Below are 23,999 nucleotides of genomic sequence, written 5' to 3'. Positions count from 1 at the left end.
GAGTTGTGCTTGGAAGAAGCATCCTGGTTCCCCACTGAACTGAATTCCAGAGGCAAGGGCTGTCTGGTTTATCCTTGCTCTCCACAGCAACTGGTCAGGGTCTGGTACATAGTTTGCAATGACCGAAAGTCTACTGGGTGAAGAATAAATGAACTTAGAAGTGAAGGGGAGAATAAATAAAATAAGCAGGCAAGCTCTATAGTCTAAGGGCTGAATTTGACTCTTCTCAAGCGTTTCCCATTGGCAGTCAATTTATCTCCTTGACCTTTAGTAAATACACTAAGGAAAGAGGAGAGAAAAGAAAACAATACTTACCTAGCTTGAGTGGATATTTGATACTTAGGTATTTACAGAATAAGGACTAGAAAGACTTTTCAGATATCACCTCTCTATTTCTCTGCCCATGGGAAGTGTTTAGTGGGAAAGAAATGGATGTCGGAGGTTGAAGAAATGTCCAATGGATGAGATTATGAAGGTTCGCCGGGTAATATCCGAAAGCAGAGCACTGAGTAAACATAAACCACAGTGGGAATGGTAAAAAAAAAAAAAAAAAAAAAATTAATATGAGCTAAAGTCTCTGCTAGGATTATGAATACTGAAAAAATCTCAGGGAAAAATCTGAACAATTAGAATCAGGTTCTATGACCCCCACAAAGAACCTGCCCTGGAGTATAAACCCCAAGGGGCTGTTATCTTTATCTGTTTTGTTCACTGATGTATCCCAAGGGTGTAGGACAATGCATGACGCATTATAGATGCTCAGCATCTATCTGTTGAATAAATGAATAAACCTTAAAATGTTAAAATGAAAAGAAGGGGGAGAAGGCATTAAAGGCTATTGTGTTAGTGACATTAGTTGGCCAGTTCACTTATTCTACGTCTCAGCTGAAAGCAGAGGTCATCAATACTGTCCAACTGGGGTGCTACATAATGATACCTATGACTGAACAATTTGAAGGACAAAAAGATGGAGAATAAAAGGTTTTGTCTGTTCTCCCACCCTGAGCTTCTTTTCCCTACAACCTCTTAATACTTGGGCAATAAAGTCAAAAGTTTGAAACTGAAGAACAGTAAAGATCAGATTCATCTATTTAACGTGTGATGCGTTCTTTAGTTACAAGAAGGAAGGGGATGTACCAGCGTTCTCCCTTTTACGGTTCGTGTGAACGTAAGTCAAATACGGGGAAGTCGTAAAGCCGCCGTGTGGTCTTTTCAACTTTTATAACTCCGGTGTCAGGAACGTTAGAAATCATTTGTAAATGGCATGCAAATCAAACTTTCTTCCTCAGGTTGTTAAAACCTCAGTTGTTAGTCCCAGCACCTATTTTTATCTTGTCGCCTATAATAGGCATATAAACATTTGTCACGTGCGGGCATTGAAATGATGAATACATTCTGTATAATCAAACAAGGTTTTTTTCATAAAGGTGAAAACACTTTTGTTTTAAAGTGTCGTTTGCAGATTTCTTCTGTCCTTGCCTAAATACTTAGGTTATTACAAATTTAGAAAAGCTCAAGGATGTATGGAGACTCCTCTCAACTCCAGGAAGAAACAAAGGTAGAACAGGCATTGTTGCTTCTATTATACTTCTTATCAGTGTCTTTTCTCTCCAGTGAAATCACCCTGGCTTCTTCATACCCTCATGAGAATGAGACTGGGCTTTACCCTAAAGACGGACTAATCAGCCTTTCTCCCAAAGGCAGTGTCTCTGGGCAGCCGTGGTGCAGAATCTGTGGCAATCCCTTGACTTTGACTTGTACGCGGATCGAGAAGGCTCAATTAGGTCCTAGCCGCTGCGTAATATTAAATGAGGCAAGGGTTGCATGGGGGAGTCCACGAGAGGCCTCCATTCCTAAAAGCATGAACTAGAAGCCAAAGTGGGAGTTTTTGTTTTGCTTTTTTAAGATACATATTTCTGTGCCCCTCTCTCTCATTTAATCCACAGCATCTCTAACTTTCCTCCCCCTCGAAAGGGCTAAGAGAAGGCGGGAAGGAGTCATCTCAATGACGAAGTTTCTTTCAGCAGAATTCTTCCTTGTTAGCCATTCTGCAAAAGTTCGTTAGCTGAATAAACCGTTCTCTCCAGACCGCATCTTTATTCCTCTCTCTTTTCCCCTCCCCCTTCCTTTCTTTTTAACCTTTCAGCTCAGAATTAAGTCTTTGTGATATTCAGCACATCAATGAACTCTCGTCCAGCCCCTCCCCCGGGGGGGGGGGCGCGGGTTGGTTCCTGGGCCAGGGCAGGGGCGACTCTGAGGGCTGCATTCCAATTCAGTGTGGAGGCGACAAGGAGCCCAGCCCAGCCGTCAGACGGACCCTGTGTCTGAGTATGATTCATAACACAAACATGTTTAGAAAGCAAAAGAAAGGAAGAAAAGGGCATGGGATTTGGAGTCATTGAGTCAGTATTGTTGGAAGATTTAGAGCATTATGCAGGGAGGAAAGAGGATTTATTCTTGTGTCCTGGAGGCACCCAATCCACAGGCAGATCCACTTCAAAAGAAGGCCAGTGACATTATACAACAGCTTCCAAAATAAGCTCAGATTAAAACCAAACCAAAGCAAACCCACAACTACTCTTCCCACCCCACTAGCCCACTTCTACCCCGTCATGGCAAAATAAATACATGAATGAGCGAACGAATGAATGAAATAAACAAGTCCTTTTCTTTCCTTCTTCTTTTTTTTTAACAAGTCCTTTTCGACATATGGCCAGCTTTGTCTATAATATTTTTTTCTTTTGGATAATGTCGGGGCAAAAGCTGAATCAGCTGCTAATGTTTTTTTACGACATTTGGGAAAAAAATGCTGCAGGGATATTTAAACAGTCAGTGAACTTAAAGAACAAATTAATTCAGGTGTTCTTATTTACGCACATGGAGTGTAATAGATTCAAAACTAAATGATTGATTGGCTAGAAATATGCTCTGATTCCTAAAATAAAATTTTTAAGGAAAAGATTAAAGCTTTTTTATTTTTTTAAGGATGCAGTAGAACTGGCCATGTCTTATTTTCGTATTACCCCCTTATTTTTCATAAATTTATGTACATTTTACATTTTATCCAGCAATCTCCTTATAACGGACATGGCCGAATATTAAAAACGGTAGAAGCTCATGCCACTTTGAATGTGTGCAGTCACTGATGCCTACTGTATGTTTATACAGGACTGGATATATAGGACAATGCATGGCACGTTATAGATGCTCAGCATCTACCTGTTGAACGAATGAATAAACCTTAAAATGTTAAGGTAAATGATCGACGTCTCAAGACTCTCATTAAGGCAGAATGCCTTAGAGTTCCAAGTAGCGGCTGTGCATTTTCTTCAGTTATCCAAATAAAATACCTGATTTAGTCACAGAAATCTCACAATAGCGCCTTAGCTTTGGGAAATGAAAGAGCTTTGCCTTTCCTCTTTCATACCCTCAGTAATCTCTGGCATTAACATAAAATATCCACTGTGGCCAACCAGCCCTGAGGACTTTACAGCAAATCAACAGTCACATTCATCCTAAGTTGCCTGGGAGAGTAAAGGTGGAAAATGGATTCCAATAGTTAAAGATGCTGCCCAATGACCAAAACAAGGATTCCAGATTCGCTGTTTCTGAAATGTTTCAGCAGTGCTACTCTACGCCCTGCCCGCTTTTTTTTTTTTTTTTTTTTTAAGTAATAGTTAGGGGATGGATTAAGTGCAGTTTGCCAACAGGTGTACATTTTAGGTTAGGTTGCAAATCCACCCACTTAGTTTATTAAAATAGTCCCACAAAACGCAGGAGACTCTGCACTCCCTTATGTACGGACCTCAATCTTCCTTACAAAAGAGAACAAACACTTTTAAATGTGGAATCAATGATACAGAATAAGGGGTTGTTTCTCTACTCTGGGACGTCTTGCTTCTTGTAAAGTACAAACATAATTTCACCTCCTCTCTTCAGTGAGTTTAGACTGATGTCGTTGGTGGGACCACAGTGGTCTGAGGTCAAAGTCTTTTATACTGTTGAACAAAGAAAGAGAGGCGCATTTTCAGGCAGCTTTGGATGAAATGGTTTCAAAATCAATTTGGTATTCCCACCCTCTTCTCTAAAATAAAAAGTGAAAAAAATATTATAGTTCTTATTTAATAAAATTCATTAAAAAATTCTAAGTAAAACACTTTACAACCAATAAATTCCACATTCACTGTATGTGAAATAAGAGTTGAGTTAGTATTCTCAAATTAATTAAAATGTTTTAACTTCTACTAAAGCTGTTATATTCTTAATCATCTGGGCAAAGTTAAGTTCATAATTCCTTCTAAATCCTAATTTTTATTGAAATTTTTAATCATTACGAGTGCTGCACATACCAGACCCAAATTCTAAAAAACAATACATTCCCCTGCCGACAAGGAATTCAGAAATGATTTTTCTCTGTGTCTTGATGGTCTTTCCCCAATTTGAAGCTTGCCAATACAGATGAGAATCAACTAAAACATTTTCTAAAGATATTTTTAAAAGCCAAGTACTTTTTATAACTGTTAGTAAATGTTAATATTTCTTTCACAGAAGTCAAAATGGAGGAGTAATGATTTTCAATAAAGTGACCAAAGGCACAAAGAGGTTTTATAGAGAAAACACACAGCTTAATAGCCTGTGTGTCTCTAGAAGGTCTGGATCACCAGCTGCGTTTGCACCTGCTCAGCTGCCCCTGGCCTTTATATTATCGGGCAAGCCTCCTTCAAATTAGGCTCTCTGGAGTCTGTACCCACTGTCTCTGGCATCTCCCTTCCTAACTAATGCAAACCGTACCCTCAGAAACAGGGATTATTTCCCAAAGACTTTGGAGTGTCTGAAGATTATGGTCTGGGTTACTATGCAATCCTCAACATACAGGGTATGCCTGAGCCTATCACAGTGTAATCTGTACCTCAACTTGAACCCCATTAGGTGGGTTTGATGAATGCACCATTCACCCTTTGTGTCTTACTTCTATAGGTAGCAATTAATGTTGTTAGTATTATGAGGGGGAAAACAAGACTTTGCCATTTCACAGAACTGTTCTAAAGGAAGCACAGAGAATGTTCACATCCAGAAACTGGGACCCACCTCACCAATTTTCTGAACACGCTGAAGTTACAGGATTCCTTTCATACTTAAGTATATAACCCAAGACCCCTCAAAGAACTGGCTTGTGAAAATCAAGAGAGGTGAGCTCTCTGATATTTGGGGAGGGAAGAAAACGCCTTAGGGCTTTCACCAAGGCAGGAAAAGGGGTCTTGTCAAACGTTAGAAAACTTTCAAAAGTCTATCTGAAAGTCTTGAAAAAATTGTATTTTCACTTTCATTGTAAGAGATACCTACGGGACCTACTGTATAGCTAAAGGAACTATAATCAATAACTTGTAATAATCTACAAGGGAAAAGAATCTGAAAAAGAGTGAGTGTGTGTGTGTGCATGTATGTGTTATAACTGAACCACTTTGCTGTACACCTGAAGCTAACACAGCATTGGAAATCAATTATACATCAATTAAAAAAAGGGAAATAAATCTGGTGAGAGGTGGAAAAAGAGGATCTTCCTGGTGTGTGGCTGCAAATAACAACTGTAGGCAAGATAAAAATGACTATGAATCCTACAGTCTGTTTCTGTCCCGTAGGTCTGACTTTACCTGTCCTGGAAAGAACTTACCTCCTTTCCTACAGCGCTGTCCTTATAAACAGCAATACCTTGTCTTTAAATTCTCAAAACTAAGAAATAGTTTGGAAACAGAATTGAAAAGGAGTTGTGCTTTATCATTTCTGTTTTGCCAGGAGGACATTCTTATTCCTGGAGGTAGCAATATCTAATATTTGTCTATCAGATCACAAAGAAAACCAAAATTACAAAAGGGGATGCCCATCTACTTTCCTATTATGTCCCCGACAGACAGGCTGTTCATCATGGAGAAAAGCCAAAAGACTGAAAGTAAAACTTCAAAATGCACCAAAGTGATGCTTGGATATCATATTTGCTTATTGGTTTGAAATTCAATTACAAAGATGTTTTTCAAATATTTTGCAAAATATAACTAATAATTTAAAATTACTCTTTATCGATTTTACTAAATGTCGAATTCATAAACCTCTAAGCCTTAAGTTCATAACATACTAATCACACACATACTGTGATGAAATAGATTCCAGCTTTATGACTGATCCTACATACTGAAAGAATTTAAAAACCATTCTCAATGTCTTTTAGATGATTTCACTGGGTGAATGACAGTCCACTGTTCCAATTTTTGTTTTACAAGGTATGAAATCAGATGTTTCATACCAATAATTGTCATCATTTCCAAATGAACATTTACTTGGCAACATCCCTTGTTAATGGACTGACAAGTTCAAGGTTCCAAGTTCATTGTCACTGAGAAACAGTGGAGAAATGATTGGGGCCATCTTGTTACTCACAGCTGTCATCTGTTTCTACTTACGCGAAGCAGTCCAGTAAAAGGGCCTTGGAGCGGGGAGGATGAAGAAGCATTCAAAGCTGGCTGTAATTTGAAGGTTGGCTATACGAACAAGGCCACTTATATAACATATTTGAATTCTGTTCCCTTACCTGGCAAAATACACACCCACAACACCAACCTGAGGAATATGCCCATAAAGGACCATCAGGCGGACTGGCTGTCTTAAATCTTGGCTAGCACAGTAACAGAAAGAAAGAAGTAAGCACAGACAATTGGTTTGGGTGTTTTGTTATTTACTTATTTATTTTTGCTTGAATCTTCAGGAGATAACCTTGTTTCGTGTCCCAGTTAGCAGATTGTGTCAGAGATGATCACGGGTCAGTAACTTCTGGGCAAGTACCAAGACAAGTTATGCAAGAAGTTATCCTGCTCTCATGATATACACAGAAAGCAGCAGACTACAAGGTCTGTTTTAACATTATGTATTATTAATTAAAAAAAAAATGATGCTGCTGTATCTCATTTCAAGAAAATACAGTGGGTGACGGCCACAAGTTCTCTACAAAAATGAGCATTTAATCCCAAAGCTCTCATCCCAGGTCCTTCCCTCAGCAATTTATTTTAGGTCAGGAGCCTCTTTTGTGTGGCCTTTACTGGAATCAAGAATCAGTAAAAGGACGCTCTGCGTGTATAATTCTCCACAGGTCTCTTACAGTACCTAGAGCATCTCAGACATTACACACGCATGTACCTGGTTGGAATATCAGTGCTTCAATATGCCACGTGACTTTAGATAAGTCTTGCCTCAGGAATATTTGAAGATTATTTGAAACACAATATTTGTGTTTGATAGACTTTTCAAACACACAGTGCAATGAAATAGTCAAAGTTATACGGACGGTAGAGCATTAAGGACTTCTACATTATTATACAATCATCACCACTATTCATCTCTAGGACTTTCTCTTCATCCCAAACTGAAACTCTGTCCTCATTAAGAGATAACTCCCCATTCCCCCAGCCGCCTCACCCCTGGTAACCAGTATTCTGCTTTCTGTCTCTGTGAATTTGACTCATCTAGGTAACTCATTATAAGTGAAATTAGGTTGGCTTAATTTTAAAAGGCTTAAGTAGAATAATACTTATCTCAAAAAATAAACACATCAAGCTAATTAAGTTGGCTTTTACTTATGTGTATGTAGCCCTCTTTTTTTGGCTCAGGTATCTTCAAAATAGAAAAAAAAAAAAGTCCTCACTTTTTGCTCTAAAATGATTACAAATCCATTTAGTTTATTTTGTATATCAAGATAACTCATTTGTCACTCAGCTCCTATCATATACCAGATACTATGCTAGGCAGGCCAGGAGGATAAAATGGTGAACGAGACAGACTATAGTTCCTAGCTTCATATAGCTTATGGTATAGTGGGAAAAACAGTTAACAGAGAATTCAAAAGCTCTAATAAAGGTTCTGATAGGAGAAATGCAGCGTGCTTCCAGATACACAAAGAAGCAGCATCGAACTCAGGCTGGGTAAAGGAAGGCTTCTAGGGAAAAGTAATGTATAAGCTGAGACATGAAAGATAAGTAAAAATTAGGAGGTGGGAAAGAGTGATTCCAGGCACAGGAAAGAGTATCTGTGAAAAAGACCTCAAAGAATTTCAACGGAGAATGAGTCAAGTATGAGAAAGAGACTAGAGAGAGATGAGATAAGGCCGGGGCAGAGCACACCGGACCTTCTGTAAGTCACGCTGATTGTCTGCACTCTTTTTCCAAAGCAATGAGGAGTTGTAGAAGGAATCTATGCAGTGTTGTGACATGATTATATTTCAGAATGCTCACTCTGGCTAGAACTGGATTAGAAGTGGGAGAAACTGGACCAGGTAAAACCAGTTGGGAAATTATGGTAGTAATCCAAGGATGGCACTGGGATGAGCTATAGCAAAGGCAATGGGAGGGAAGTAAGTGAAATCTCCTTTATGTTGAATTCCTGTAAACCAGTAAACACACACACACACACACACACACACACACACATTTTAAAGAGCATATGCAAAATAGTTATATGAAACCACGGCTGTTCCTAAAGGGTCTCATGAATTAAAATGAAAATATAACTGAAAAGTATGTGAAATTAGATAATAAAATCAAGGGCTTTTAAAAATGATTTGACCTTAGATTTGGAAATTCAACGAAAATGAGAAAAACTGCATTTCCATCTTAGAGTCTCAATCCCACAATTTGGAGGAATCAAGTTTGAGAAAGTGTAAATAAATGAAAGTTGTCAAAATGAGAAGCACCAAGTATCAACAGTTATGGAGAGACGTCCAGCAAAAGCTGTCAACAATTGCCCCACGAGCTCAGCTTCATCGCCTCATCGCGCCGATAATAATAACGCGGACTGTGTAGGAAACATCCATATTGTGTGACTGTGAAGTACGAGGGCACATGAGTAAGGGAAACTGCAAAGTGGAGCTCCAGAAAAATTACCTTGTTTATGTGCCAGGCATAGCTAGGCAGTGAGATGAAATCCAATTTAAAATTATGGGGATTTTTACGAAGTTAAAAGAATGTTATTGCAATTTTTCAAAATGATGAAAATGTCCTGTATGCAATGTTTAATTTCAGAGGTCTGAAATCGTTGTGGCTATATCTCATGTCCGTCTGCAATAAATTAATATGAAACTTAGAGAGAGGGCACTGTACGTTTTTAGAATATTTCCCAGACCTTTTAACAACAATAGGGCAAAGTATCTTAGCATTTTTTGACTACTAAAGTTACAATTTTATTTTGTACCCTTAAATTGTTTTAGATAGATTTAAGTATAAATGACATACAAGAAATTCCACATACTTAAAATGTGCAATCTGATAAAATTAGGCATGTATATATACCCATGGCCACAATCAAGATAATGAACTCCCCAAAGTTTCCTTGTGCCCCTCTTTAACCCCTCTCTCTTTTCCCTGCCAGCATCTCTTCTTCCACAGACAACCACTGATTGGCTTCCAGTCATTACAGGCAAGTTTGCATTCTCTAGAGTTTTATATAAATGGAAACAGGCAATAGGTACTCTTTGGCTTCTTTCACTCAGCATAATTATTTTGAGATTCATCCATGCTTTAACATATATCAGCAGTTCGTTCATTTTGTCTGGTAATCTTCCCTTGTATGGATATACCACAATTTGCTTATCAAATGTTTTACAACATTTGTGTTGCTTTCATTTTTTTATACTGTTACAAACAAAGCTGCTATAGGCATCTGTATACAAATCTAAGTATGGACTTATGGGAAAATACCTAAGAGGGGAATGGCTGGTCATATGATAGGTGTATGTTTAACTTTTGAAGTAAGTGCCAAACTCTCTTGCAGAGTGGCTTTACCATTTTTCTTTCCCACCAGCGGTGTATGAAAATTTCAGTTCATTCACATTCTCACCCACATTTTGTATGGTCCTTCTTTCTAATCTTAACCATTCTAAGAGTTGCGTGGTGGTATCTCATTGTGGTTTTGACTTGCATTTGATTTGATTTTCAACTGTTCTTTCTCTACTGAATTGCCTTTGTGCCTTTGTCAAAAATTGGTTGCCCATGTATGTGCTTGTTGCTAATATTCAATATAAAAAGATATAATTAATTTTTGTATAGCGATCTTACATCCTGCAACTTTGCTAAGTTTATTTATTAGTTCAAGAAGCTTTTTAGGGGATTTGTTCAGATTTTCTATATGGACATACATTTATATCTGAGAATGAAGACTTTTTCTTTCATCCTCTCTAATCTGGATGCTTTATATTTCTTTTTCTTACTTTATTGCACTGGTTAGGACTTCTAGTTCAGTGTTGGATGCAAGGGGGAGAGAGGACATCCTTGCCTTGTTCCTGATCTTCAGGGAAAGCATTCAGTCTTTCATCATAAAGAATGATGTTAGCTATAGATTTTCCATAGATGTCATGAGGCTGTAGAAGTTCCATTCTATTTCTAGTTTGCTGAGAGTTTTTATCAGGTATGGATGTTGGATTTTGTCAAATGCTTTACTGCATCTATTGAAATAATCATATACTTTAATTTTTTTAAGTTTTAAAAATATAGTGATTTATATTGGGTTGATTTTTTAACTTTTTATTTTATATTGGAGTACAGTTAACAATGTACAGTTAACAGTTAACAATTAACAATGCTGTGCTAGCTTCAGGTGTACAACAAAGTGACTCAGTTATACATGTACATGTATCTATTCTTTTTCAAATTCTCCTCCCAATTAGGTTGTTACAGAATATTGAGGAGTGTTCCCTGCACTATACAGTAGGTCCCTGTTGTTTATCCATTTTATTTGTTTATTTTTATGCATCTTTATTGGAGTATAATTGCTTCACAATACTGTGTTAGTTTCTGTTGTACAACAAAGTGAATCAGCCATATTCATACATATATCCCTATATCCCCTCCCTCTGAAGCCTCCCTCCCAGCCTCACTATCCCACCCCTCTAGGTCACTGCAGGGACCTCTAGGTCCCTGCGCTATGTGGCTGCTTCCCACTAGCTATCTATTTCACATTTGGTAGTGTATGTATGTTGATGCTACTCTCCCTTTGCCCCAGCTTCCCCCTCCCCACAACCCCCTCCCCAGAGTCCTAAAGTCCATTCTCTATGCCTATGTCTTTATTCCTGCCCTACCACTAGGTTCCTCAGTACCATTTTTTTTTAAGATTCCAAATATATGCGTTATCATACAGTATTTGTTTTTCTCTTTCTGACTTACTTCACTTTGTGTGACAGACTCTAGGCCCATCCAGCTCACTGCAAATAACTCAATTTCGTTTCTTTTTATGGCTGAGTAATATTCCATTGTATATATGTGCCACATCTTCTTTATCCATTCACCTGTCAATGGACACTTAGGTTGCTTCCATTCCTGGCTATTGTAAATAGTGCTGCAATGAACATTGTGGTACATGTCTCTTTTTGAATTATGGTTTCCTCAGGGTACATGCACAGTAGTGGGATTACTGGGTCATATGGTAGTTCTATTTTTTAAGAAACCTCCATACTGTTCTCCATAGTGACTGTATCAATTTACATTCCCACCAACGGTGCAAGAGGGTTCCCTTTTCTCCACACCCTCTCCAGCATTTACTGTTTCTAGATGTTTTGATAATGGCCATTCTGACTGGTGTGAGGTGATACCTCATTGTAGTTTTGATTTGCATTTCTCTAATAAGTAGTGACGTTGAGCATCTTTACATGTGCCTCTTGGCCATCTGTATGTCTTCTTTGGTGAAATGTCTACTTACGCCTTCTGCCCAATTTTAATTGGGTTGCTTGTTTTTTTGATACTGAGTTCCATGAACTGTTTGTATATTTTGGAGATTAATCCTTTGTCTGTTGCTTCATTTGCAAATATTTTATCCCATTCTGAGGGTTGTCTTTTCGTCTTGTTTACGGTTTCCTTTGCTGTGCAAAAGCTTTTAAGTTTCATTAGGTCTCATTTGTTTATTTTTGTTTTTATTTCCATTACTCTAGGAGGTGAGTCAAAAAAAATCTTGCTGTGGTTTATGTCTAAGAGTGTTTTTCCTATGTTTTCCTCTAAGAGTTTTATAGTGTCTTACATTTAGGTCTTTAATCCATTTGGAGTTTATTTTTGTGTATGGTGTTAGGTAGTATTCTAACTTCATTCTTTTACATGTAGCTGTCCAGTTTTCCCAGCACCACTTATTGAAGAGGCTTCTTTTTCATCTCTAATTTTATTGATTTGCATCCTCTCCATTTTTTTCTTGATGAGTCTGGCTAAGGGTTTATCAATTTTGTTTATCTTCTCAAAGAATCAGTTTTTAGCTTTATTGACCTTTGCTATTGTTTTCTTCATTTCTATTTCATTTATTTCTGCTCTGCTCTTTACGATTTCTTTCCTTCTATTGACTTTGGGTTTTCCTTGTTCTTTCTCTAGTTGCTTTAGGTGTAGGGTTAGACTGCTATTTGAGATTTTTCTTGTTTCTTGAGGTGAGTTTGAATTGCTATAAACTTCCCTCTTAGAACTTCTTTTGCTGCGTCCCATAGGTTTTGGGTCATGGTGTTTTCGTTGTCATTTGTTTCTATGTATTTTTTGATTTCTTCTTTGATTTCTTCGGTGATCTCTTGGTTATTTAGTAGCACACTGCTTAGCCTCCATGTATTTGTGGTTTTTACAGTCTTTTTCCTGTCATTGATTTCCAATGTCATAGCGTTGTGGTCAGAAAAGATGCTTGACATGATTTCAATTTTCTTAAATTTTCCGAGACTTAATTTATGACTCAAGATGTGATCTATCCTGGAGAATGTTCTGTGTGTACTTGAGAAGAAAGTCTATTCTGCCCCTTTCGGGTGGAATGTTCTATAAATATCAATTAAATCTATCTGGTGTATTGTGCCATTTAAAGCTTGTGTTTCCTTATTGATTTTCTGTTTGGATGATCTGCCCATTGGTGTAAGTGGGTGTTAAAGTCCCCCACTATTATTGTGTTACTGTCAATTTCTCCTTTCATGGTTGTTAGCATTTGCCTTATGCATGGTGGTGCTCCTATACTGGGTGCATAAACATTTATAATTGTTATATATTCTTCTTGGATTGATCCCTTGATCATTATGTAGTGTCCTTCTTTATCTCTTGTAACAGTCTTATTTTAAATATAGCAGTGTGTACATGTCAATTCCAAACTCCCTAACTATCCCTCCCCCCCACCCTTCCCCTGCCCCGGTAATATATTGGTTGATTTTTGAATGTTATATCAGGCCTGCATTACTAGAATAAATCCATGGTCGTGATAGATTAAACATTTTACACATTGTTGGATAGGATTGGCTGAAATTTTTAAAGAACTTTGGCATTTATGTTCATGAGGGCCAGTGAACTTCATTCTTTGTTTGTAACATCTTTCTCAGTTTTATAGATAAGAGTGGCCTAGTAGTAAGAATACTTCCTGGGAAGTCCTGTCTTCTATTCAATTTTCTGAAAGAGATTTGTAGAATTAATATTATTCCTAAATGGTTGGTAGAATTCAGAGTTTACAGAGAAGGCATTTGTCTACAAATTCATTTCAAAAATAGATACAGGGCTATCATCTTTACTGTTTTTCCTTTGGTTGTTTGTGTTTTTTGAACGATTTTTCCATTTCATCTAAGTTGTCAAATTCATGGCTTGCAGTAATTCATAATGTTCCCTTATTCTTTTAATAGCTATAGACTCTTCAGTGATATCACCTTTCTCATTCCTGATATTTGTAATTAGTGTCTTCTCTCCTTTTCGTCCCTCATCAGTCTGGCTAGAGCTCTGTTAATTCTATTTATCTCCTCAAAGAAACAGCTTTGGATTTCTGCAGTTTTCTCTATTGTTTTGTCTGTTTTGAATTTCACTGATTTCCACTCTGATATTTATTATTTCTTTTCTTTACTTTGGATTTCATTTACTCTTTTTTTTTTTTTAACTTTTAAAGTGGAAGTGGAGGTCACTGATTTGAGTCATTTCTAATAGAGTAATACTCTATTAAAGTAAGTTTCACTCTAAATACTGGCCTAGAAGCATCCTACAAAGTTTAATGTGTTTGTCTTTATTTTCATTCAGTTCAAAATACTTCCCTCTTTATCTCTTCTTGAATCAAGGGTTATTTCAAAATGTCTTATTTATTTTATAAATAACTGCTAATTTTCAGGTATCTTTTTATTATCCATATTTATTTCTAAGTTAATTCCATTCTGGTCAAGCAACATATATCATATGAACTTCTAAAAATTTATTGAGACTCATTTGATAGTTTGGAATATGATCTTGGTAAGTGTTTCTTTTGCACTTGAAAAAATTGTGTATTCTGCTGTCATTGGGTAGAGTGTTCTGAAAATGTCAATCAGATCAAGTTAGTTGACAGTGTTGATCAAGTCTTCCATATCCTTACTGGTTTTCTTTCTAACTGTTCTATCAATTATTGAGAGGGGGTATTAAAATTTCTGAGTACAGTTGTGGATTTGTCTGTTTCTCCATGCAGTTCTACCATGTACTTCTGCCTCATGTATTCTGAAGTTCTATTATTAAGTGCATGAATATTTAGGACTGTTGGGTCATCCTGATGAACTGATGCTTCTATCATTAGGAAATGATCTTCTTGCTCCCTGATAACATTCTCTGCTCTGAAATCTACTTTGTTGGCTATTAATATAGTCACTCCAGCCTTCCTTTGATTAGTGTTAGCATAGTGTATCTTTTTCCATCTTTTTATTTTTAACCTATTTGGGTTTTTATATTGGGCTGGCCAAAAAGTTCATTCGGGTTGGTCTGTATGATCTTCAAGTAAATATTTCTTGTAGGCACCATATAACTGCATTTTATTTTTAGGCAATCTAATCATCTTTGTCTTGTGTTTGGGGTGTTTATTATTTTTTTATTTAGTTAGTTTTTAAGAAGGTTTGTGTACAAGTTTTGTGCTTTTTTTAAAAAATTTATTCTACTTATTTATTTTTGGCTGTTTTGGGTCTTCGTTGCTGCGTGCGGGCTTTCTCTAGTTGCGGTGAGGGGGGCTGCTCTTTGTTGCGGTGCGCAGGCTTCTCATTGAGGTGGCTTCTCTTGTTACGGAGCAGGGGCTCTAGGTGTGCAGGCTTCAGTAGTTGCGGCCTGTGGGCTCAGTAGCTATGGCTCACGGTCTTAGTTGCTCCACGGCAACTAAGATCTTCCCGGACCAGGGATCGAACCTGTGTCCCCTGCATCGGCAGGTGGACTCTCAACCACTGCGCCACCAGGGAAGCCCTGTAAGACTTTTTATATTTATAATAACTCTGTAAAGTTCCTCAGTTTTTGGATGAAGAAACAGATTTAGAGAGGTTATAAAACATATGGAGGGGGGCTTCCCTGGTGACGCTGTGGTTGAGAGTCCGCCTGCCAATGCAGGGGATGTGGGCTCGTGCCTCGGTCCGGGAGGATCCCACGTGCTGTGGAGCGGCTGGGCCCGTGAGCCATGGCCGCTGAGCCTGCGCATCCGGAGCCTGTGCTCCGCAACGGGAGAGGCCACAACAGTGAGAGGCCCACGTACCGGGAAAAAAAAAAAAAAAGTCTTACAAATTCTGGTAGATGGTAAGTGCTCATAAAATGCTAGCTGCTGTGCTTTTATTATGTTATTTTAATTCTCCATTTAGTCCTGCTTTCCTTAGACATCATTGTAATGGGGAACAGTGGTTACTTTCTTTTCTAGTCCAACCTCATTAAATAAACTGTACTTTGAATCAGTTAATACACAGAGCCTGAAAGGCTGAAGTTGCAGCATAGCTTAAAAGGGACAGAGACCACATAATCTGTAGCCTAGATGGCCAGGAGCTATTTTAGAAAAAGCAACTTGGGGCTTCCCTGGTGGCGCAGTGGTTGAGAGTCCGCCTACCGATGCAGGGGACACGGGTTCGTGCCCCGGTCTGGGAAGATCCCTACATGCCGCGGAGCGGCTGGGCCCGTGAGCCATGGCCGCTGAGCCTGCGCGTCCGGAGCCTGTGTTCCGCAACGGGAGAGGCCACAGCAGTGAGAGGCCCGCGTACCGCAAAAAAAAAAAAAAGAAATGATGAGTAAGTTCTACAGTGTAAGAAGCTCTTGGGAACAAACGTATGGACACCAAGGGGGTAAAGTGGGGTGTGGTGGTGGTGGAATAAATTGGGAGACTGGGATTGACATGTATACACTGATATGTATAAAATAGATAACTAATAAGAACCTGCTGTATAAAAAATAAATAAAAATAATAATAATAATAAAAAACCAAACCAAACAAAAAAATTCTACCATACATTTGAAGAAGAATTAATAACAATTCTTCACACACACACACACACACAAAAACCAAAAACAAAACCAAGAAGCTCTTAGGCTAATTTTAAGGAAAAAACAAAAACACAAGGTTTTGTGTGGAGAGAAACTTTCTGGAAAGATTCACATTCACGTTTAAAATACCACTTTAATCAAAACTTTGGAAATGCTAAAAGGGTGAGCGTGGGCGTTGACTGGCTACAAAGGCAACAGAAGGCATAAAGTCGCAAAAGCCCTGGGTTGGGCCCCAGCAGATGGAACTGATCTAGGATCCACTGCTGATGAGTTGTGTGTCTTTGCCCAAGTGCCTTTATCTTTCCGGACCTCAGCTGCTCAGTGGGAGTGTAACATTGGGAAGGTTAGGTTTAAACATCTCAGAGGTCTCTTCGAGCTCTGGAATTCTATTTGTAATTTCTTTTCTCGTGTTGTGAATTTTTGCCTTGTCACCCCCTCCTGGACGTCTCTGCATCACTGACACGACTGACAACAGTCTCCTTCTGAAAAGTCTTTCCTTGGCTTTTATTGTGAGGGCAACTCAGGGTCTCATTCCAGGGACTTCCGTCCTCAGTCGTGACCCTCAGGGTTCAGTTCCTGAACTGCCTCTTTCTCTCCTTTCTCCGTTTAAATAGCTGAGCACTTCTAGTGTCTTCTACTAGTACCTCTACTTCGGTAACTAACAAGTCTCCACCTCTAGTCCTAATGACGTCACGTCGCACAAGGAAAATGAATTATGGGAATGGACTTGGAGATTTAACAATACTTAGAGACGTTCTTTAACTCAGGGCTTTGTAAAAACCTGTTGAAAATAACTTTCCTAATTTCACAAATTAAAAAACGTAAGACAAGAGAGATCAGATTATCCACCAGCTACCAAAATGAACAGGAAAGTGCCCAGTCCTAGTGCAGAGCAGATTTCAACAAACTTTTGTTAAAGTATTCTTTGGAATCCCTCCCAGGTGGGATATTAAAAGAGACAAATAATTTAAGTACTCAAGGGTCGGTAGTTACCCAGTACTTGCTCTTTATAATTTACTTGGCAACGCTTTCCAAAGAGTTATTCAATTGTCCACGTAAGTACATATTTGGTTCAACCCACTTACTTGCTGCAGAATAAAACAAACAAAAAGTGGTGCAGTTAGAACAACCTGGCCTCTTCAAAAGGCAGCTCAGGGTCCTTCAAGAAGACCCGCTACCTTAGAGGACGTCAAAGCTCATTTGGGATGGAAGCAGCTTCTCCAAAATGGGTCTGCAAAGATGGCAAAGTACTGCAGAACAGCTTTAGATGTAGGCTTTCCTCTCTAGTACTTTAAGTATAACAGATGGGGCTTCATAATTAGCATCACATTTGCATTTTTCCCTCCACAAAAAAAAGAGCTCATAATCTTGGAAGGAGAATTAAACGGCATCATTCCATCATTGTTTTATTGATCTTACTTATAGTTTGTAAGTCGGGTCCTCTTTATGGTCCCTATTATTTCCAACCCTCTCCTAGGAGATGAACAAATTTGCAAATGAGGAAACGAGCAGATAGTTACTCAGGACCACAAACTCGAAAATGACTTTCGGACTAGAACTAACTGGAAGGCCCTGAAAAGGGGAAGAAATATGGGGACTCAGATACAACGCTAAGCCCGTCAATGTGATTTCCTCCAAAAGAATAGGCCTATTTATCTTTGTGTACATTTCTGTGAGACTCGCATCGTCTCTGTGCTATATAACTCCCATCGCTCAGAACCATTTAGTTTAAAGGGGCTGTTAAATAAATGAAATCACTGGACAAACTGCCCTCCCAGGCCAGCTCTCCTGGTCTATGGCTCCAGACAGCAAGTGACGTGCACTAAGGTGGGGCATGGAGGCTGAACAGATGCCATCTTCAGCAGCAGAGCATGGAGGCGTGGGAAGAGACACTGGGACATTGAGTACGCTGGGAGAAAGTATACCCCAGGGGAGCAGGGCCCGTGTAAACAAAGATCGTATCCCATCCCGTGTATAACAGGTAGCACCTTGATAATCCTCATAACTTCCCTGTGAAGCTGATCTCATCCTCATTTTGTAGATAAAGAAACTAAGAGAAAAGAAACATCTTGCCCCAAGTCCTTCAGTAAAGTCGCAAAGCCAGGATTTTCATCTAGGTCGTATTCAACAGCAAACTTCGCTATCATAACTCATACACCATTTTGACCTCCCAACTCCATGCAATAAGTTTGCTTTGGTAATGACTTGGCCTTGATTCATTCATACACAATCCTCCGTAGTCAATAGCATAACTTTGCAAGTCACCTGAATAGGAATCGGGAGTGTCATCAATGACCATGAAACAGAGAAGAGAAAACCCGTCCACAGGGAAACTAAACCTTTGACCTTACGCTCTTGAGGGCTGACTTCTAACCCATTCAATTAGCCACAGACTATTAAGTGAGCAAATTAGGGTCCAAATCCTCTCAAACCACAGATCTGAGCTGACCCTTCTAGGCATACAGAGTTAACGTGCACTGATTTTGTGTGCCCTCACTGAGCACACTGCAGGCCTTCTGAGTATCCCCAAACACATGAAGCTATAAGAGAAAATTATAATCTTATTTTGAAGTTCTCTTGCAATAATAATGCCTATGCTTTGCTACATCTTTTTTTTTTTTTTTGCGTTGGAAGACGATACATCTAACTTAGGAATCAGTTGAAAAGAATCAGTTTTTCATCAGACTCATTATTCCTCCCCAGAGGCAAAATTAGACCTTAAATTCTTGAGTTGGAAGGATCCCATGGAAGACAGTGTGTCCTAAACAAGAAGCAATAGCACCACACACATGACTGCTAAGATCTGTAAACCCAGGCACCCTGTAAAGGACACCCCTGCCCCAACCTGTTGCTACTGGGCTTCGGGCCTCTTCAACAGCACACTGAGCCCGTTCACACAAGGCTCAGTCCCTCCGATCACTTCTCACTTGAACCAGTCACTTAAGGGCTAGGTTCTCGCAAAGCAGGAGAAGGAAAGAGAAGGAAACAAGAAGAAGGAGTTGTATCCTCCACCTGGTAACAGTATGGGGGCCACTGCCCTTCTGCACCTTCCGTAAACTCCTTTTTATTTTTTTTTCTAAAAAAAAATTATTTTATTGAAGTATAGTTAATTTACAATGTTGTGTTAATTTTTTTAACATCTTTATTGGAGTATAATTGCTTTACAATGGTGTGTTGGTTTCTGCTTTATAACAAAGTTATACATATACATATATCCCCACATCTCTTCCCTCTTGCATCTCCCTCCCACCCTCCTTATCCCACCACTCTAGGTGGTCACAAAGCACCGAGCTGATCTCCCTGTGCTATGTGGCTGCTTCCCACTAGCTAGCTATTTTACCTTTGGTAGTGTATACATGTCCATGCCACTCTCTCACTTTGTCACAGTAAACTCTTGATAATTTTGAAAGGACTGGAAAGTGAGAAACAGAAAAGATAAGGGGAAGGAAGAAAGGAGGGGAAGGGAACCCATCTAGGCTGCTCTTCTATTCCTCCTCCCTCCCCCGACATCTTCCCTTTTTTTTTTTTTTTTTGCTGTACGCGGGCCTCTCACTGTTGTGGCCTCTCCCGTTGCGGAGCACAGGCTCCGAACGCGCAGGCTCAGCGGCCATGGCTCACGGGCCCAGCCGCTCCGCGGCACGTGGGATCCTCCCGGACCGGGGCACGAACCCGTGTCCCCTGCATCGGCAGGCGGACTCCCAACCACTGCGCCACCAGGGAAGCCCGACATCTTTCCTTTTATCTTCACTGTAATTCCTTGTACCACCTTATTCCCAAATCCTAGTCTCCTCCACTGTAGCCACGCCCCGGGGCACCGTAATCACACCAGCCTTGTGGGTGTCTTTCCCACATCTCGGGAATGGTAAGCAGGCACAGATCTCAAAGCTACAGGATTTCAGCGAGAGCAGACTTGTTGGTTGCATTTAATATAAAAGTCTGTCTTTTCATAGAAACAGTGCTCTCCGAGATGACTTAAGTTTGATAAAACTGTTATTCTGGGTATACTTTGAGCTAAGTAGGCTTTCAGGGGCTGGCTTTAGATCTTCAACATCATATAACATAATATTCTGAGTCCCAGTGCTTCTGTGTAGGAGCTGCACCCGTACTGCATTGTGCATATTTATTCACTGGGTAGAAAAAGGAGGAAACACGCAAAATGGAGAAGGGCACTTGGCAGAGGCAGGGACGTGCTAGCTAAAGCGCGCGGCACGTGGGATACGTTCTGTAAGCATGAAGAGCAAGACCAGGCATTACGTGCACTAGAAATGCATCATTTGTTCCAACATCTCTACTTTTGTTTTCTGTAAACAAGGTACAGTTTTATGTAAAAGAAAAACAATTGCTCTCATGATGTCTGGCGGCTGCTCTAGATTCAGTTATGGAAAAACCCTATTAAGAGAAATCACACGGCTGCAATTCTTTTTAATGGAATGTTTCAAACCATCATTCACGAGAGAACTCTAAATCCAGAAAGGTGATGGATTCTAATCTCCTGGTGTTCATCTGACAAGATCGTTCGGAAATATTTAAACTGCCTGGAACAGAAATCATTTACTGGAAGGCTATCATAAATTGCTTAATGCGTTTATTTCGGGGCAAAAAAGAAGAGTAATGCTCCGTTTTTTAAAGGAAAAAAAAAACCTAATAGGATTAGATTTGCCATGAGAGGAGCTCGAGAGGAACTCGGCCAATTGGAGCTGGCAAAACCGTGTGAGCAGATGCACTAAGAATCATCTGATCTGGGAGACACTGGTCCCAAAGCTGTCATACCTCCTCAGACTGCCTCAGCCATGTGGATGCAAAAATGGAATTATATTTCTAGTTTGCAGTTTCACAGAGGCAAGGGAGGTACCACTCACCTCACAGTCAGAGGGAGAAGCTTTTCAGTGGCATTTGATGTCTCTCCCTCTCACAGAAACAGAAGTCCAGCTCAACTGGCAACTGACCTACTGGACTGAATGACCACGGATAATTCCTTAGTATATTTCATGATAGTTACATTTAAATACGCATTAACCCATATGTGTTTGAAATGGACTTTAATGGCAAACCCAAGAAACTAACACCTAATTCTAAATCAGACAAGTTAATACAAATTTTTTCACTTTTATATAAAGGGCTAGAGCTATAATCAATATTTCCTGATCTATCATAGTCAAGACTGCAAATGGAAATGGTATTAGGAATCACGGAAAAGTAATGTTGATAGGAAAAGCATTTTTTCAAAGTTGTAAGCAGTATGGTTTTGCCATTGAAAAAATATCATGACTGTGAAATATTCAACATTCACTTCAAGGTTTAGAATTAAAAGTGAGCCTAAATGTATGCAACACACCGCCCTACCTTTAATTTACATGGTGGAGCTGATTTTCAGAACAGAATATAAGACGGATATATAGATAATGATTCAAGTATCCAAGCAGCTAAGCTTACTCTAGACACCGTTAGAAGCCACACTGAAATCTAAATGGGATTATGCCAACCAAGGGATGGTAACTATAGCTGTGATTTAATTACCAAGTCCACCCAAGACAAATGGTTAAGGGTTCGATGACTCTGAGGTGAAAAAAACCAAGAGGAATTTCAAATTAAAATGGAATAACTTTACCATCAGATTTACCATCCCTGTTTCCTTACTGTGATACCTCACTTATCCACAAATATTTACCTGGCAATCTCACACATTTGGAACATAACTAAAAAGCAATTAATCAAACCACAAAATTCAAGCAAAAAAACTCTTAACTGTGTCTTGAAGGAGAGACTCTTATACCATTTACTTTATAGATTATTTGCACAGAGCAGAAGAATTATGGTCGTTCTTATGTGTGATTCGTTTAGAAAAGTTCATATTTTCTTTGTCTAGTCCACTGAACAAGTCACGAAAGTACTAATTCATTTTAGAAAGGTATCCATTTAAAAGGCTAAAAACAGTATCTACGTGTGTGTGTGTGCGCGTGTGTGTGCATGTATGGGTGGGTGGGTATCCATCTATCCATTGAGAGACAGGCTTAGGTGCAAAGAACTTCAAGCTGATATTGCCTGAATTCAATTTTCCATTAGTTACATACTTCTTAAATTTAGCAGTGTCCAGAATATAGAAGTAATAATAAAAAAGAAAACAAATCTTCTTTAATGGTTATGGATTAAGTCCCAAACACTCTGCTAAGCTTTTTTCATACATTATTTCTAATTCTGAAAATGGCAGAGAAAGGTAGGTCTTGCCATGTCCCTTTTATTAGTGAGGAAGCTGGGCTCAGGAAAGGTCGATCACTTGCCCCAAGTTTAGAATGAAAGGGCCAGAGTCTGGACAGAAACACAGGACTGACTTATTCCAAAGTCTATGCTCTTTCCACGGTACTAATACTTGCCCCGGAAGCAGTAAGTGGATGGCTTCTTGATTTGAACCACTAAATAGTGGGGTTTTGATAGATCTGATCTAAATGAATGCCATTTTTGTAGGTGAAAAGTAGTCAAATATTGGCAATTCCATGTGGCCATAGCTAATAAGTATACACTTCAAAGCATTATGGACCACTTTGTGATGTGTTTATCTTCTTCATGTTATGTTTTACTTAAGTCAATTGTAAAATTAAATTAGATTATAAGCATACAGTAACTGGAGAGTGGGGCCCCTGTAATGAAAAGTATGGTTAATAGTCTAATGGAAATCACTGTAATGAAAAAATGTTGATATTTGAAAGATCATATATTAGAACTCTGAATTACCACAGTTTCACCATGAAGAGTTTAATATTTGATAGTATTTTATTTCTATCACCCAGAAGACAGCTGGTTGTTGACTTCTGATCATACAGGAAATCTACACCAAAGCTGAAGTGGAAATTGAAAGGTTTTTCTCCCAGTCATGAGTTCCATTTTGTTTATTATTTAGCAAGGGGCGAGGGGTAGTCACAAATAGTTTGTAGAGCCAATGGAAGAAATTATTATGCTTGTTTATATCTCTGGTTAAAAAAAAATTATGTTATTCTGCAGCAACTAAGATATTGGGTGATTAACAATGGCAAAAAGAAAAACATCAAATGGCACTATGATTCTATTATGAGTAAATACCTTTCTAAGCTGGGTCTATGCCTTTTGATTTATGAAGATCAAGGTGTATCATAATTGGTAATCTTTTCTGAGAAACAACCTGCATTCAACCTAATTACATAACCTAGCCAAGGAGAGAAAAGAAGCCACTATACCAAACACTGGTACTATTTGTAGACGATTCAATGAGATTGTTTTGTACTGAAATGTATGTTATTCAGAAGATTAAAGTAGTACATTTTGAAAGTACACAAGTTGTTTACAGCAAAGCATGTTATTATAATGGTGGCTTGACTGTTTACATGTTCTATTAGCATATGTCTCTACTGCTAACGTTCTCTTTCCAGTAAGTCTCATAAATTAGAGTTAAGGTAGGGCTTCCCTGGTGGCGCAGTGGTTAAGAAGCCACCTGCCAATGCAGGGGACATGGGTTCGGGCCCTGGTCCGGGAAGATCCCACACGCCGCGGAGCAACTAAGCCCGTGCGCCACAACTACTGAGCCTGCTCTCTAGAGCCCGTGAGCCACAACTACTGAGCCCGCGAGCCACAACTACTGAAGTCCGCGTCCTAGAGCTCATGCTCCACAAGAGAAGCCACCGCAAAGAGAAGCCAGCGCACTGCAACAAAGAGTAGCCCCCGCTCGCCACAACTAGAGAAAGCCCGTGCGCAGCAACGAAGACCCAA

The 23,999-nt window shown here is 39.2% G+C and overlaps 1 protein-coding gene across 2 annotated transcripts in view; it reads right to left on the bottom strand.

Annotated features, from left to right (window-relative positions):
- Positions 1–23,999, bottom strand: part of LHFPL6 (LHFPL tetraspan subfamily member 6) — a 224,312-nt gene that overhangs the window by 63,901 nt on the left and 136,412 nt on the right. The gene's annotated exons all lie outside the window — the stretch shown is intronic.

Source organism: Grampus griseus (assembly GCF_964374135.1).
Source record: "Grampus griseus genome assembly, chromosome: 18".
Lineage (NCBI taxonomy): Eukaryota > Metazoa > Chordata > Mammalia > Artiodactyla > Delphinidae > Grampus > Grampus griseus.
Note: the sequence above shows the minus strand (reverse complement) of the source record. Positions and strands in the feature narration are given on the sequence as shown.